Source organism: Cnephaeus nilssonii (assembly GCF_951640355.1).
Source record: "Cnephaeus nilssonii genome assembly, chromosome: 11".
Lineage (NCBI taxonomy): Eukaryota > Metazoa > Chordata > Mammalia > Chiroptera > Vespertilionidae > Cnephaeus > Cnephaeus nilssonii.
Window position 1 is genome coordinate 22,928,627 of NC_137082.1, and position 13,258 is coordinate 22,941,884.

Genomic DNA, 13,258 nt, shown 5'->3' on the forward strand with positions numbered 1-13,258 from the left:
TGGGCTATAGAAATTGGCATAAGTGAAACCCAAAATCTGGGGACAGTAATGAGTCTGAGATTCTTGGCAGAACCTCAGTGAAAAATCTGCTCTTGGCAGCACCCATGACCTGTCCTCCTTGTGAGTCCCTCACATGGGTGCAGAATTTCAGGGGCAGGCTAGTTGGTGTCCTCTGCACATGGTCTGTATTCTTGGTAGTACCTGCCTAAGGAAACTGGAATATGGAAGACTGGCCTAGGCCAGGATTGGTCTGCCACAAATTGCCTCAAACACAGGTCATCTGAGGTTGGCCCAAACTATCCAATCTGAGTATAGAAGCGTAAGCCACCTTCCTTTGCCGCACACTCCTTTGGTAGTGATGGCTCAGCTTCCCAGCTCATATTTGCTCAAACACTTAAGGTTTATGCAAGGAAACAGATCCATTCTGAGGCCCATTAGTCAAAGTAGAAACTACCAACTAAGGATAAATGAAAGATTTCCCTTTAGACTGCTGCATGGTAGGTTAAAGGGATCTAAGACTGCCATGCAAGTAGCATAACCACAGATGAATAAAAGTCCAGATCATATAAAAATCCTCTATCAAAGTCCCACTCTGCAGTAGATAACGTAAGGATGGGGAGTGACATTGGTTAGTAGAACTCATTAAGGGAACTCTAAATTATGCATCGAAGACCTACTATAGAATGCAGAGTAACATTAAATTGCCTGATGGAATCTGAATTCTCCTTCTGGGCCTATGATAGCATTTAAGGATATTCATGTTCTGATGCTGCAGGAGCATTATAAATCCATTGGTCAAAGGTCAAAATGCTTATGTAATGATTTTTCTTCCTCCATTTTCTTTCTCTCCCTTATTATTATTAATAATTTCATTATAAGAGTACTACATGCATATTGTAAGACAGTCAAATAGTACCAAAGGATATAAAATGAAAAACTAAAGACTTTTCTCCCCCTAATTTCTACTTCCAATAGGATTTCACCATTATCAGTTTCCTGTCTGTTTTCATAATTATAAAATGGAAAAAAAATTTAATCCTACATTTAATTTATCAAACAGGTAAGGGAAGAAATGACATCCAGGAAATAGAAATAGAATGCTATATAAAAAAGAAAAATCAGGAAGCAATATAGGATTCATGAATATTAAATATAAATAAATAGCAGAAATTAAATAACTTATTCAAATGCTAGAGGAGAAAGTTTAGGAATAATTTCAGAAAATAGAACATGAAGAAAAAGATAAAAAATGTTTTTTTAAAACACAAAGGTATTAGAAGATCAATTCAGGAGAGTCTATTACTAAATATAGTAATTCCTAAAAAGAGAGAAAAAAGGAAAACTGAAGAAATAAACATTTAAAATAAATAATCAATCAAGTAATTCAATACATATATGCTGAGGGTTTACCATATTCCAGACACTGTTTCTAGGTGCTTGGAATACATCAAATATATTGGCAAGCAAACTGATAAAAATGATTTCTTTTTCCAGAGTTTACATTCTGCTCAGGGTAGAAAGACAGAAGGTCAGTTATATAATATGATACAAGGTGGTAGGTGCTACCAGAAACAAACCAACCCAGGGAAGGGAGATTCCAGAGTGGATATGGGAGGCCATTCCTAATTTAAATCAGATGGTGGAGTGATTAGGGAAGGCCTCATTTATAAAAATTGAGCTTTGATAAAAACTTAAGGAAGCTATTAGCCATGAGGATATTTGGAAAAAGATTCTTCCAGAAGTAGCAAAGGGAAGAGCCCTAAGATGTGAGGACACCTAATGTAGCTGGGATGGAATGAGCAGATCAATCAGGCCATCATTGCTTGGAGGAAACAAAGACAAACACAGAAATTAATGCATTAAGAAATAGAAGATGTTTATTAGGTAGCATCCATCACATGATGGTTAAAAGCACAGACTTTGAAGTCAGGTGTCCTAGAATCTAAAACTGATTTTTCCACTAGTAAGCACATTGCTTCTTCAAAAGCATAAGTATAAATATATATTTATATTAAATGCTCTGCTAAACAGATTAGTTCATCCTTTGATACATATTTCTATACAGCTTTTTGTCTTCAATCTGTCTTCACTTTACTTCCAATTTATTTTTTCATTTATTTTTATTATGGTTTTATTTATTCATAGATGCCCTCTTTGAATTTTTCTGTTGGAGCCTTTTTCCTGGTGATGCCATTTGTTACATCATAATTTTTCCAGCTTTAATGAGGTACAATTGACAAATAAAAATTATCCTATCTAATAAAGAGGGAATATGCAAATTGACCATCACACTGTAACAAGATGGCTGCACCCACTGTGGAGGCAGGGATTCTGTAACACAAGATGGCTGTGCCCACAGCAGAGGCAGGGATGCCATAACACAAGATAACTGACCTTCTGTCTTTCTACCCTTCTGTCTTTCTCCGCACCCAGAGCGGAGGCCAAGTTCTTGAAATCAGCCTTAAGAGCAATCAGCAGAAACCTGAGGCTGCGTGGCGCTGGGCCAGGGCAGAGGACCTCAGGCTGTGCCCTCCGCCCTGATGCCAGGCTGGGGGACCTCAGGCCACACCCCCTGCCCAGCAGGGCTTGACAGGGGACCTCAGGCTGCAGCCCCCACCCTGGCAACAGGCCAGGGGACCTAAAACTGAGCCCCATGCCCCAGTGCCAGGCCAGGAGACATGAGGCCACAGCCCCCCGCCTGGTGGGGCTTGACAGGGACCTCAAGGTGTGCCCCCTGCCCCAGCCCGGGGCCAAGTTCTTGAAACCAGCCTGTGCTCCCTGTCCTGTTGCCAGGCTGGGGGACCTGAGGCTGCGCTCCCCACCTGGTGGGACATGACGGGGGACCTCAGGCTGCATCCCCTGACCCAGGCCAGGGGACCTCAAGGTGTGCCCCCCCAGCTCAGGCCAGGGAACCTCAGGCTGCGTCCCCTGCCCTGACACCAGGACAGGTGAACTGAGGCTGCACTCCCCACCCAATGGGGCTTGACAGGGGTGGGGCCAGCCAGGTCTGTGTCTCATGCGATTTCGAGGCACATGTGGGTGGGAAGGGACTTGACTCTGGTTCCTGTGGTGCACCCCAGACTCTGAGAGGAAGATTTTCATATACATTTTACTAATTTTCTTTCATCTCTGACACTTTTATTATAGAGAAAGGGCAAATAGCAATATTAAAATATTTTCTCTAATTAATTTCCTTTTAATGTGCACAAGTTTTGTGCATCAGGTCACTAGTTTATATATAAGTATATAAGTATTCAACAGGGTGTCCTCACATATACACACACAGACACACACACACACACTAGAGGCCCGGTGCACGAGATTTGTGCACTGAGGGGGGGGGGTCCCTCAGTCTGGACTGTGCCCTGTCAAAGTCTGGGAGTCCTTAGAGGAAGTCTGACTGCCACAGAGGCAGGAGAGGCTCCTGCCACCACCGCAGAGCTCACCAGCTGTGAGCCTGGCTTCTGGCTGAGCTGTGCTCCCCCTGTGGTAGTGCACTGACCACCAGGGGGCAGCTCCTTCATTGAGCATCTGCCCCCTGGTGGTCAGTGCCCATCATAGCGACCGGCATTACCCTGTTTGATCGATTTGCATATTAGCCTTTTATTATATAGGATATTTAAATAATCACCATAATAAAGCTAATTAATATAGCTACCACCTGACATAGTTACCATCTTTTGTTTTCTTTTGTGTGTGTATGTGGTAAGAACACTTGAGATTTACCCTCTCAGCAAATTTCAAGCACACAACACAGTGTTGATAACAATAGTCCCATTGCTGTACATTGGATCTCCAGAACTTACTTATTTTGCATAAATGAAACTTTATACCCTTGACCAACATAATTATGAGAATTTCTGGGAAGTGAGATTGGGAATCCAACAATCTCATTTTGTATCTATTTTGCCTCAGCATTCAGCAATTAATTACTCCTTCTGGGTAAGAATACAACAAAGTTCATGTCCCACAAAAAAATCCCACAGCTCACAGACCTTTATTTTGGTAAATTTATTTTTGCTCATTTGCTTCAATTTTGTATCTGCTGAGCTGCTTACAGTTTTTCTGTTTTCTCCACTCTGCCTTGTAACTAAGCTGTTCTTTAAGGAGTTTTACAGAAACTGACAATCTTCTTAAAATTTACATATTAGCCTTCTTCATTGAAGTTACTCAGTTTCATTGTACATGCATGTTTTACCCCTATCTTTCCCATAGATTGTGACATGCTTAGTTATAGTTACAGCAGTTAGGGAAGAAGGACAAAAACTATCCTAAGGTATTAACTTAAAAATATATACTAGTTCTTTTCAAATTTTATTATCCCCACTTATTATGTTTTTTACCTTTTTCTACATTCTAATTCTGTTGCTTAATCTTTCCTTTACTTCTCCCACCTCCCTTTACTTTCTTAGTTTAGGAAATAGCTGGTATTTGGCCCCCAAAATGATACATTTCTCTTTATCTACTCACAACAGGAATTTCTATGTTATTTTTCCTTTATTTTTTATTTTTTTTGGTTTACATGGTTTCTGTGTTGTGTCCTGGCCAGATAGCTCAGCTGGTTGGAGCACCATTCCTTATGCCAAAATGTGATGGGTTCAATTCCCAGTCAGTGTACATACCTATGTTGCAGGTTCAATCCCTGTACGGGAGACAACGAAACGATGTTTCTCTCTCAGATAAATATTTCTCCCCACCCCCCTCATCTCTCTTTCTCAGATCAATAAGCATATCCTCCAGTAGGGATTTAAAAAGAAGTGGTTTCTCTGGTTCCCTAGAAGTGTGCGTAACGGTCAGCCTACCAACCTTAAATTTTCCAATCTATACAGCTGAAGCTCCTAAATCCCCACTTCGTGGCAGATTTTTTTTATCTCCAACAGAACTGAATTCTGTTCCTAGACAGGATTATATTTGTTGGGATAACCTCTTAGCACCCTGAATAAATGTACCATTTCCCATTTCCCCAGGCTATAAAGCATTGCTTATCTAGTTCACAATCTGGCCATTGACCCCACACTTCTGAGGCAACAGGGAGAAAATGAGAAAGGCTCAAGCCACAATATATTCCTTATCTGGCCTCAGAAGTTACATACTATATATTGCCATGTTCTATGGGCTATACAGACCAAGCCTTGTAAAATGTTGGAAGAGATGATATAGGGGACTGAATGCTAGGAGGAGGCTAGCTGCCACAGACTCACCTGACAGTCCAGCTTTAAGAAAGTTTATTTCTGACATATTTATATTGATTGCTGCATTTGCATAGATTTGTTAAAAGAAAAACCATTTATTTCTTGTTATAGTTTTACTAGAGGCCTGGTGCACGAAATTCGTGCTGGGGGGGTGGTGTGTGTCCCTCAGCCCAGCCTGCACCCTCTCCAATCTGGGACCCCTCAAGGGATGTCGGACTGCCCGTACTGGGATCGGGCCTAAACAGGCAGTTGGACATCCCTCTCACAATCCAGGACTGCTGGCTCCCAACTGCTTGCCTGCCTGCCTTCTTGATTGCCCCTAACTGCTTCTGACTGCCAGCCTGATCACCCCCTAACCACTCCCCTGCCAGCCTGATTGATGCCTAACTGCTCCCCTGCCAGCTTGGTCACCCCTAAATGCCCTCCCCTGCAGGCCTGGTCCCCCCCAACTGCTCTCCCCTGAAGGCCTGGTCCCCCCAAACTTCCCTCCTCTGCTGGCCTGATCACCCCTAACTGCCCTCCCCTGCAGGCTTGATCGCCCCCAACTGCCCTCCCTTGCAGGCCTGGTCCCTCCCAACTGCCCTCCCCTGCTGGCCATCTTGTGTCCAGATGGGGGCAGCCATCTTTGACCACATGGGGGCAGCCATCTTGTGTGTTGGAGTGATGGTCAATTTGCATATTATTCTTTTATTAGATAGGATAGGCAGACAATTTGGTCAAGTGCAGTTGGGATGGCTCGCCTCTGCTCCATCAAGTGTGAAGGGAACTACTGTGGTTGGATGACCCAAGATAACTCCACATGGGTGTCTAGACGTTGGTGCTATCTATTGACTTGGCATCTCTCTATGTGGTACCCCACGATCCAATAGTCTAGCCCAGGCTTCCTCATGTGGCAAAGGCAGTATTCCAGAAGGATGAAGGCACAAGCTGCACTGAGGCTCTGACTCACCTCATGTCACTTCTACCACATTTTATTGGCCAAAATAAATCACCAGGCCCGGCCAGATGCAAGGAGTGGCGAAATGGACTCCACCTGCTAAGGGACCATGATTCTCAGTCAGCCACATGATTCATTCCAATGTTACTTTTCCAGTTGTATCTGATTTCCTTATTTGATTTACTAGTTTATCCTTCAAAACAGTGGTGCCTAGCCTTCTTTACCTACTGGGAACACCTGAGCAGATTGGCAAACACTGGTGCCTGAATCCCACCCTAGAGGATGGAATATACCTGGGCATATAGATTTTTAAAAGATCTCTAGGTGATTCTAATGGACAGCAGGGGTAGGAAACTTGCCTTTAAGGGGACCAGCTCATTTTGAAATTTTTAAACCTCTCACAAATCAGAACCAAAGGGAAACAAAATATTTATTGGTTTGGCTTTTTTTTTTTTTTTTTTTTTTTTTGCCTCACGGTTAACTGGTAATGAATGTATCGATGAAAAAATTGACCAGAAAGATTTTCAGAGCAGAAAGTTCTATTGGGCACTTTGCACACAGAGTGATTTTTCCTCATTTCTAACCAGTGGAACAGGGAGGAAATATCATCACTCAACAATTTTGCCTTTGGGAATTTTTCACATATATTTCTTAATGCAGAAACCTGGCCACCTTGTGACTTGTCTAAGACAGTATTTGTACTCCTTAAACAAGCAAAATAATTTATATGGGAAACAATCTTAGCACAACAACCAAAGCATCAGCAATCTCCTCCTACATCTTATTTCCTGTTCAAGACAAGAATGATTGTGCTCACTCTCTTTAGTCATAGGAAGAAAAATCCTTTCTGGTTGAATTCAGATATATTATTGTCTGGCTGAAATAGCAGGTCAAATTTTTCTTACATTCACTTGGAATTCAACCAGTGACTCACCTCAATCTATTCTGTCATAAAAACTATCCTAAATTCAGGCACACCATCCAGGCCAATATCCTTAGCCTCATTCCAATCTGGACTTCCATTGCTGTTCATATCTGATGCTTTTATGAAGATTTTTAAAAATAGAAGCCAGTCTAGACATATTCTTACCTGTTTTTTCTCTCCATTTTTCCATTTATCTCACATATGCTAATGCTGTTCACATTTATTTTCATTCTTTGATACACACATCTGTATCTTCCCAGGCTTCCTCTTGAGTCATAATGCCCTGAAGGTCATATCCACCAGGTGCACATTTGTATACTTTACCTCCAACCATTGATAGCAGAATTGGAAGCCACACCTGTGGAACGAAGAGATAAAGCACATTTTTTCAATGCAACTTGTACATGTAGTTGCATTCCTTTATGGCCACACCTTTTAAATCTTAGAATTTAATCTCCAGAAAGACCCCACGTGTTTATATTTTAAATCAATCAATGAAAATTATATAATCCACTGTGTTTCCATTGTTCACCTGGGGACCAGGAAGCTTAGAGATAATTCAGTGCTTAGACATAATTAACCAAGGAGATGAGATCTGGATTTTGAGAAGGAGATTTTTCATGTAAGACCCTTTCTAGGGCCTCAATTTGGGGTCCAGCTATGCTTATTACTGGCTCTTTGATAAGTCACAAACTCAACCATTTTTTGGACCATCTGGATTGTAAGAACTCTCTATTTAGTACATCATGTTTCTTTAATCAGCAGTTCCCCATTCACCACATCTAGCGACAAACACTATCCCAGGGACTTTGAAATGCCTCATGAGAATCTTATAAAATACTAGAGGCCCGATGCATGAAATTTGTGCAAGGGTCTCAGCCCCTCGCAGCCCTGGCTGCCTCAGCCCTCACAGCCCTGGCTTCGTCCGGAAGGTCGTTCTGCTGTTTGGTCTCATTAGCATGTTAGCTCTTTATTATATAGGATTTCAGTGTTCCTTCTGAGGAAAGTGTGGGCCATAGGAGTGAAGAATCAATAATAAGAAAGCAATAACATATTTGAACTCCTATTGTATGAGATGTTGCATATATACTCTATCTCATTTTCCAAACACTTTAAGAATCTGGCACAGACACCCGGATGAAGTTTAGGCTCAAGAGGTTGTTAACCTACTGGCCCTAATCCCACAGCTAGGAAAAGGCAGAAAAGGGGAGGAGGATGAAATAAGGCCTGGATTCCTTCCACTTTACCAAATCACCTTGCCACATCCTTTTCACCTATAAACACATAGCATTAGATGTTGTGTTCATTAGAAACTTAACTAGTTACTATTTTGTAATTGCTCTTGTATTTCTTTTTAACTTTTTAAAGAAAATATGCCTGTTATTCTTTAGTAGATTGCACACTGTAGGAGATAGAAATCTGTAATAGACTTTATCTTTCATCGAGCATATGTAATGCTGGTAAAATGGTGGGTGCACTATTTATAGTTATAGGATGAACAAAGTCTTTAAAATGCTATTATTGACTGTGAGACTTCCTCTCCAACACTGCTAGACTTTTAGGCCAGTTCCGTTCAGAAAATTTAAAACTGGCATTTAATTCTGACATATCTCTGAGTCATTCTGCTGACTGCAGTGTAGTTCCACTCGTTTTAAAAAGGTTTCTTCCCAATAAAACTGTTACCGGAGGAAATAGGTTCTTCAGTGATGTTGCAGGAAGGAGGAGTTCAGTGATAGTGGCAGGTTTATTAGAGCGAAAAGTGACAAGTGACACTATATTCCGGGAGAGGCAGAGAGAGTGGCAGGCCACAGGGCACCCGCTGTGAGGACTCAGGACGGGAAGTTACAGAAGCAAACAGGAGAGTCCTCTACCGCTGACAATTGCTCCCCTGGTTGCAAGTCTCGTGGGGACCCTTAGAGTTTAGCAGAAAAGAGGATAAAAAGTATGTGCCTTGGGAAAGCACAGGCTTTCCGATCTCTTTCTTGTCTCTTCCCAGATTTGGGCCTGTGCCCTCCCCCGATTTAATCTCTTTCCTGGATTTTCCAGGTTCCTATGGCCTTACCCTTTCTGATCTTTCCCCCAGATTTTCCCAGGCTTTGCCTTCCTGCTCTATGGGCGCCATTTTGGCTCCTACTGCGCATGCCTCAGGATTCTGCTCCATCACTTGGCTTCTATTGCACATGTGCTTAGTAAAAGGAATTCCCCTTTGCAGTTTTCTCCCTCCCGCATTGATCCAGCAGAGGAATGCTGGTTACTCCCTGGGGTGACTGTTCCATTTGTCTCCTCTTTTGTTAATTATCTAACTAACTGCCTACTCTAACTAAACCAAGACATCAAGATGCGGTAAAATTATTCATCTGTGCTATTGTCCTCACTAATGAATTCTAAGGAAGGATTATAATAAGCCTTTGACATAAATTATATTAGTGGAGGCTTTCCTGGTGAAATTTAGAAGCATCCTCTTTCCCTGCTGCCCTCCATGAGAGCCTGCCCTCATAAACTCCAGAGAAGACTCTGAGTTCTGCAAGAGCCTGAAATAGGTTGAACCTTGCTGCAGTGCGAATGATAGAAGTAGAGACTCTCATTTTACTGCAAATGACTGTTTATAACAGTGAGCAGGATGCAGCCTTACACCGAGAACATTGTCCGCTCTGGACGTGATGCTGGAGGTGAGGAGAGCAAGATCAAACAGCTCCTTGGGATTCAGTGTCACTGGCGCGGGATATTTTGCTTTCATGAAATAGCATCTACACCTTGATGAATGTCTCTTTCAGTGTCTTTGCATGTCCCCAGCCACCGTGTTTTATTACTGAGGAGTGAGAAGGACTCTTTTTTTTCTGGCAAATTTGAAGCTGAATTACCACAAAACAACAAGCTTTCATCAGTATTTGGAGAAATAAACAACCACTCCCAGCAGTTGGCCTGTGTTGTTCTCTGGCAATGCAAGAAATTTATGGTGGTTCAAGTGCCAGAGAGCTCCAAGGTCGCTTTCTTTTCAGTGTAAAGGGAATAGCGAATCCACGCAGCATCCTCAAGCTGAATTAACAGTCTTAGATGGACTGACTAAGCACTAGGGTGAGAAATTGAGTTTTGTACTTAAGGACATCTCTGTGCAAGAAGAGAGGGATGTCTTCAGGAAAATGTGGGTATAAACTGGCCTTGATTAAGTTCTTGGTTTGCTGTCAGAATATGATTATTGTCACCTAACTGAACAGATCCCCAAGAATGTCCATTCTTTCCTTCTAACAGTGAAAGATGGGGTCCTCCGTTTTGCTTGAGATGCCACATGAATGCCAGAAATAGGGATATTTTGAGAATAGACCTTTTTATAACTTACCTGCATTCTTAAACTAACCTGATCAAATCACACTAATTTGGGCATAGGAGCATGCAGGAGCATCATGTAGGCACTAATTTTATGGAATGTACAACCCATAGGGACTGTAATAGTTTCCCAGGGCTGCTGTAGCAAATTAGCACAAACTTGGTGGCTTAAAACACAGAAAATGTGTTCTTAAATGTGTTCTTCATAGTCCGGGAGGCCAGAAGTTCAAAATCAAGAAGTCAGCAAAGGCTCTAGGTGAGACACCATTTCTTGCCTCTTCCAGCTTCTGGTGGGCAATGATTGGCATTGCTGGACTTGTTATGGCTGCATCACTCCCATCTCTGCCTCTGTAGTCACGCGGGCTCTTCATCTCTCTGTCTCTTATAAGGATATTTTTAAATTGGATTTAAGGCCCAAGATTATTTCATTTTGGGATCCTGAGCTTAATTACATCTGCAAAGACTTGTTTTCAAATAAGGCCAGTCACAGGTTCTGTGGATTAGGACCTGCATGTATCTTTTGGTATCAACATTCCACCCACTACGATAGCTAATGTTCCTATAAGATCAAGTGAAATGGGACTGTGAGTGTTCCCCAGATTCACAAGTTTTCTGCTTATTGCTGTGGGTGAGAATTGAAGAGTGGATCAAAGCTGGAATGACCCTCAGTAATGTGGGTCGCATGCAAAGTGCAACGTGCAGGCAATGAACTGGCTTGGGGATATTTCTGCAGAAGGCATCACAGGCAGGGGAAATATATGAAGAGAGAAGAAACTGTTTAGGTAATTACTTCCCCTCCATTGCCTGGGAGGGGAAAACTCTAGTTCCGCAGGGAGATATTATCAGGGGCTAGATAAAAGAGTAGCTGTTTCAGTATTGGATCATTCCATTTACAAAAGCATCAAAAATGATTTTTTCCTGGCCCTGGAGTTAAAAATCTTTGATGATTAGAAACAGGCATCCCTCTTCTAATTTTCATATTTTCTGAAGAAAACTATTTTTAAATCATTTTTAACTAGTTCAAACATGACTGTTAAATGCAGTGAGCCTTTACATGCTTGTTCTCTAAGGTTCAACAGCACCCTCCCCGAGTACCACCCACCCTGCATTCCTGTGGCATCTGCTTAGCTGCCAGGTGAGGGGGCAGATGTGGAAAGACAGAAATAGATACCAAGGAACCGTTGGAAATGCTTTTCCTGAGGGGATTAGACCATGCCTTGGATTATTCCTCCCTGAAATTCCTTCCAGACCTTCGCTGGCAGCATCTAAAATGTCCTTCTGTTCTGCATGCATTGCCCACTGATTGGATTCCACTTAAGACATGCTCTGGGGAGCTGCTTTGAACATCCAAAATGACCATGGCCTCAAAGCTAGCTGATAGTCTCTTGTTAGATATACTGGATTATGTGTGTGTCATTTGTTTGACCACATGAGGAGGGAACCTCACTTGTATTGTTCACTACTGAATTTCCCAGCACCCAGGACAATTTGACAGAAAGACACATTTGATGACTGAATGACTTTCCCAGGCATCTTGGGCAGCAATCTGGGGCTGTATCCTGGCACTTCTCAGATGTCATTGTTCGAATGAAAAGCTAACGTAAGAGAAATAAATTGAATCAGTCAATGCTACTTTTAAAATAGCTTGAATATATGTCTTCTTTGAAATTCTCTTAACTTATTAATATGCTCTACATAAAGGCAAGGAATTGATGTGGGAAGATATCTTCCTTCCATTACTTTTTACCATGGATCTTCCTTTATGGTGTTGCTTCCTTTATGGTGTCATTAGAGCATTGTGCAAACCTACAAGTGGGGGAAAAAAAGGAGAAGGAACTGGATGTGAAGTTGTGGTGGCAGTTCTGTCTTTTCCCTGTGGGCAGTGACAATGTCAGGGACACATGGGAGGGTGAAACACCAGCTGGAGGCATGACTCAGAAATTAGTGGGTGATTGTCTTTTTCTGAACGATGTCTCATCATGCAATTCTTCTCTCATAATGGAAAAAAAATAGACTTGTTGAAAAGGGATTTGGTTTTGTTGAAATAAACATCAACCCCTCATTCAATTATTAAATTGGTGGGAATCTCATATTCTATGACACATGCTTTGAGATAACTCAAAAATATTTAATGGGATGGCAAAAGTCCAAGAGCCTCTGCATAGCTATGTTTCCCTGATGCAAGAAGATAACTTGCTTGCCAACTCAGGGATTATGCCAAATACCATGCAATATTAAAATGTTAGTCCAGGGCAAAGACATGCAGATGTCTGTCTTTGTAGCTGACATTCCACCAAATCTTCATGATTACAGCGAGCCGGTCTTGGCGTAGCTGTCACCCAAACCCTTTCTAGTTCTGGTTGAAGTAGCCCAGAATGGACTGAATTTGTGCATGTAATATACTTGCTGTGAGTTTAGGCAAACCCACCCCAGATTCTATGTTCAGGGAGCCACTGCATGGCATGCAGGACATATGGCTCCATTGCAGATGTAAGAGTAAAGCTCTGCCCCCTCAGGCACCTACCGCAGTGTCTGTGACTGGTGGATGTCTGGTTGAGGTGGGGCAATGGGCTGCAAGGTGTCGAGGTGGAGTGGAAAGAGGGCACAGCACAGTCTCACAGAGGGGTGGAATTATCAGGGTCCTAAGGGAACTCTTGCTAAGGATGGTGAGACAGTGACTAGCTGGGCACACAGTGGGGTCTGAGGGGCCTATGGAGTTACCTGGCATATATGAGAACCCAGAGTAGAAAGTGGCTCTGGATAAAAGTACAGCCCTAATAAATGCTGTGAAATGCTGAGCTCCAAGCAGGAGAATTGAACCCAAGAGGGAAAGAATGATTTACTAAACCAGTTCACAGAAGAAACAGGCTATAAGCAGGT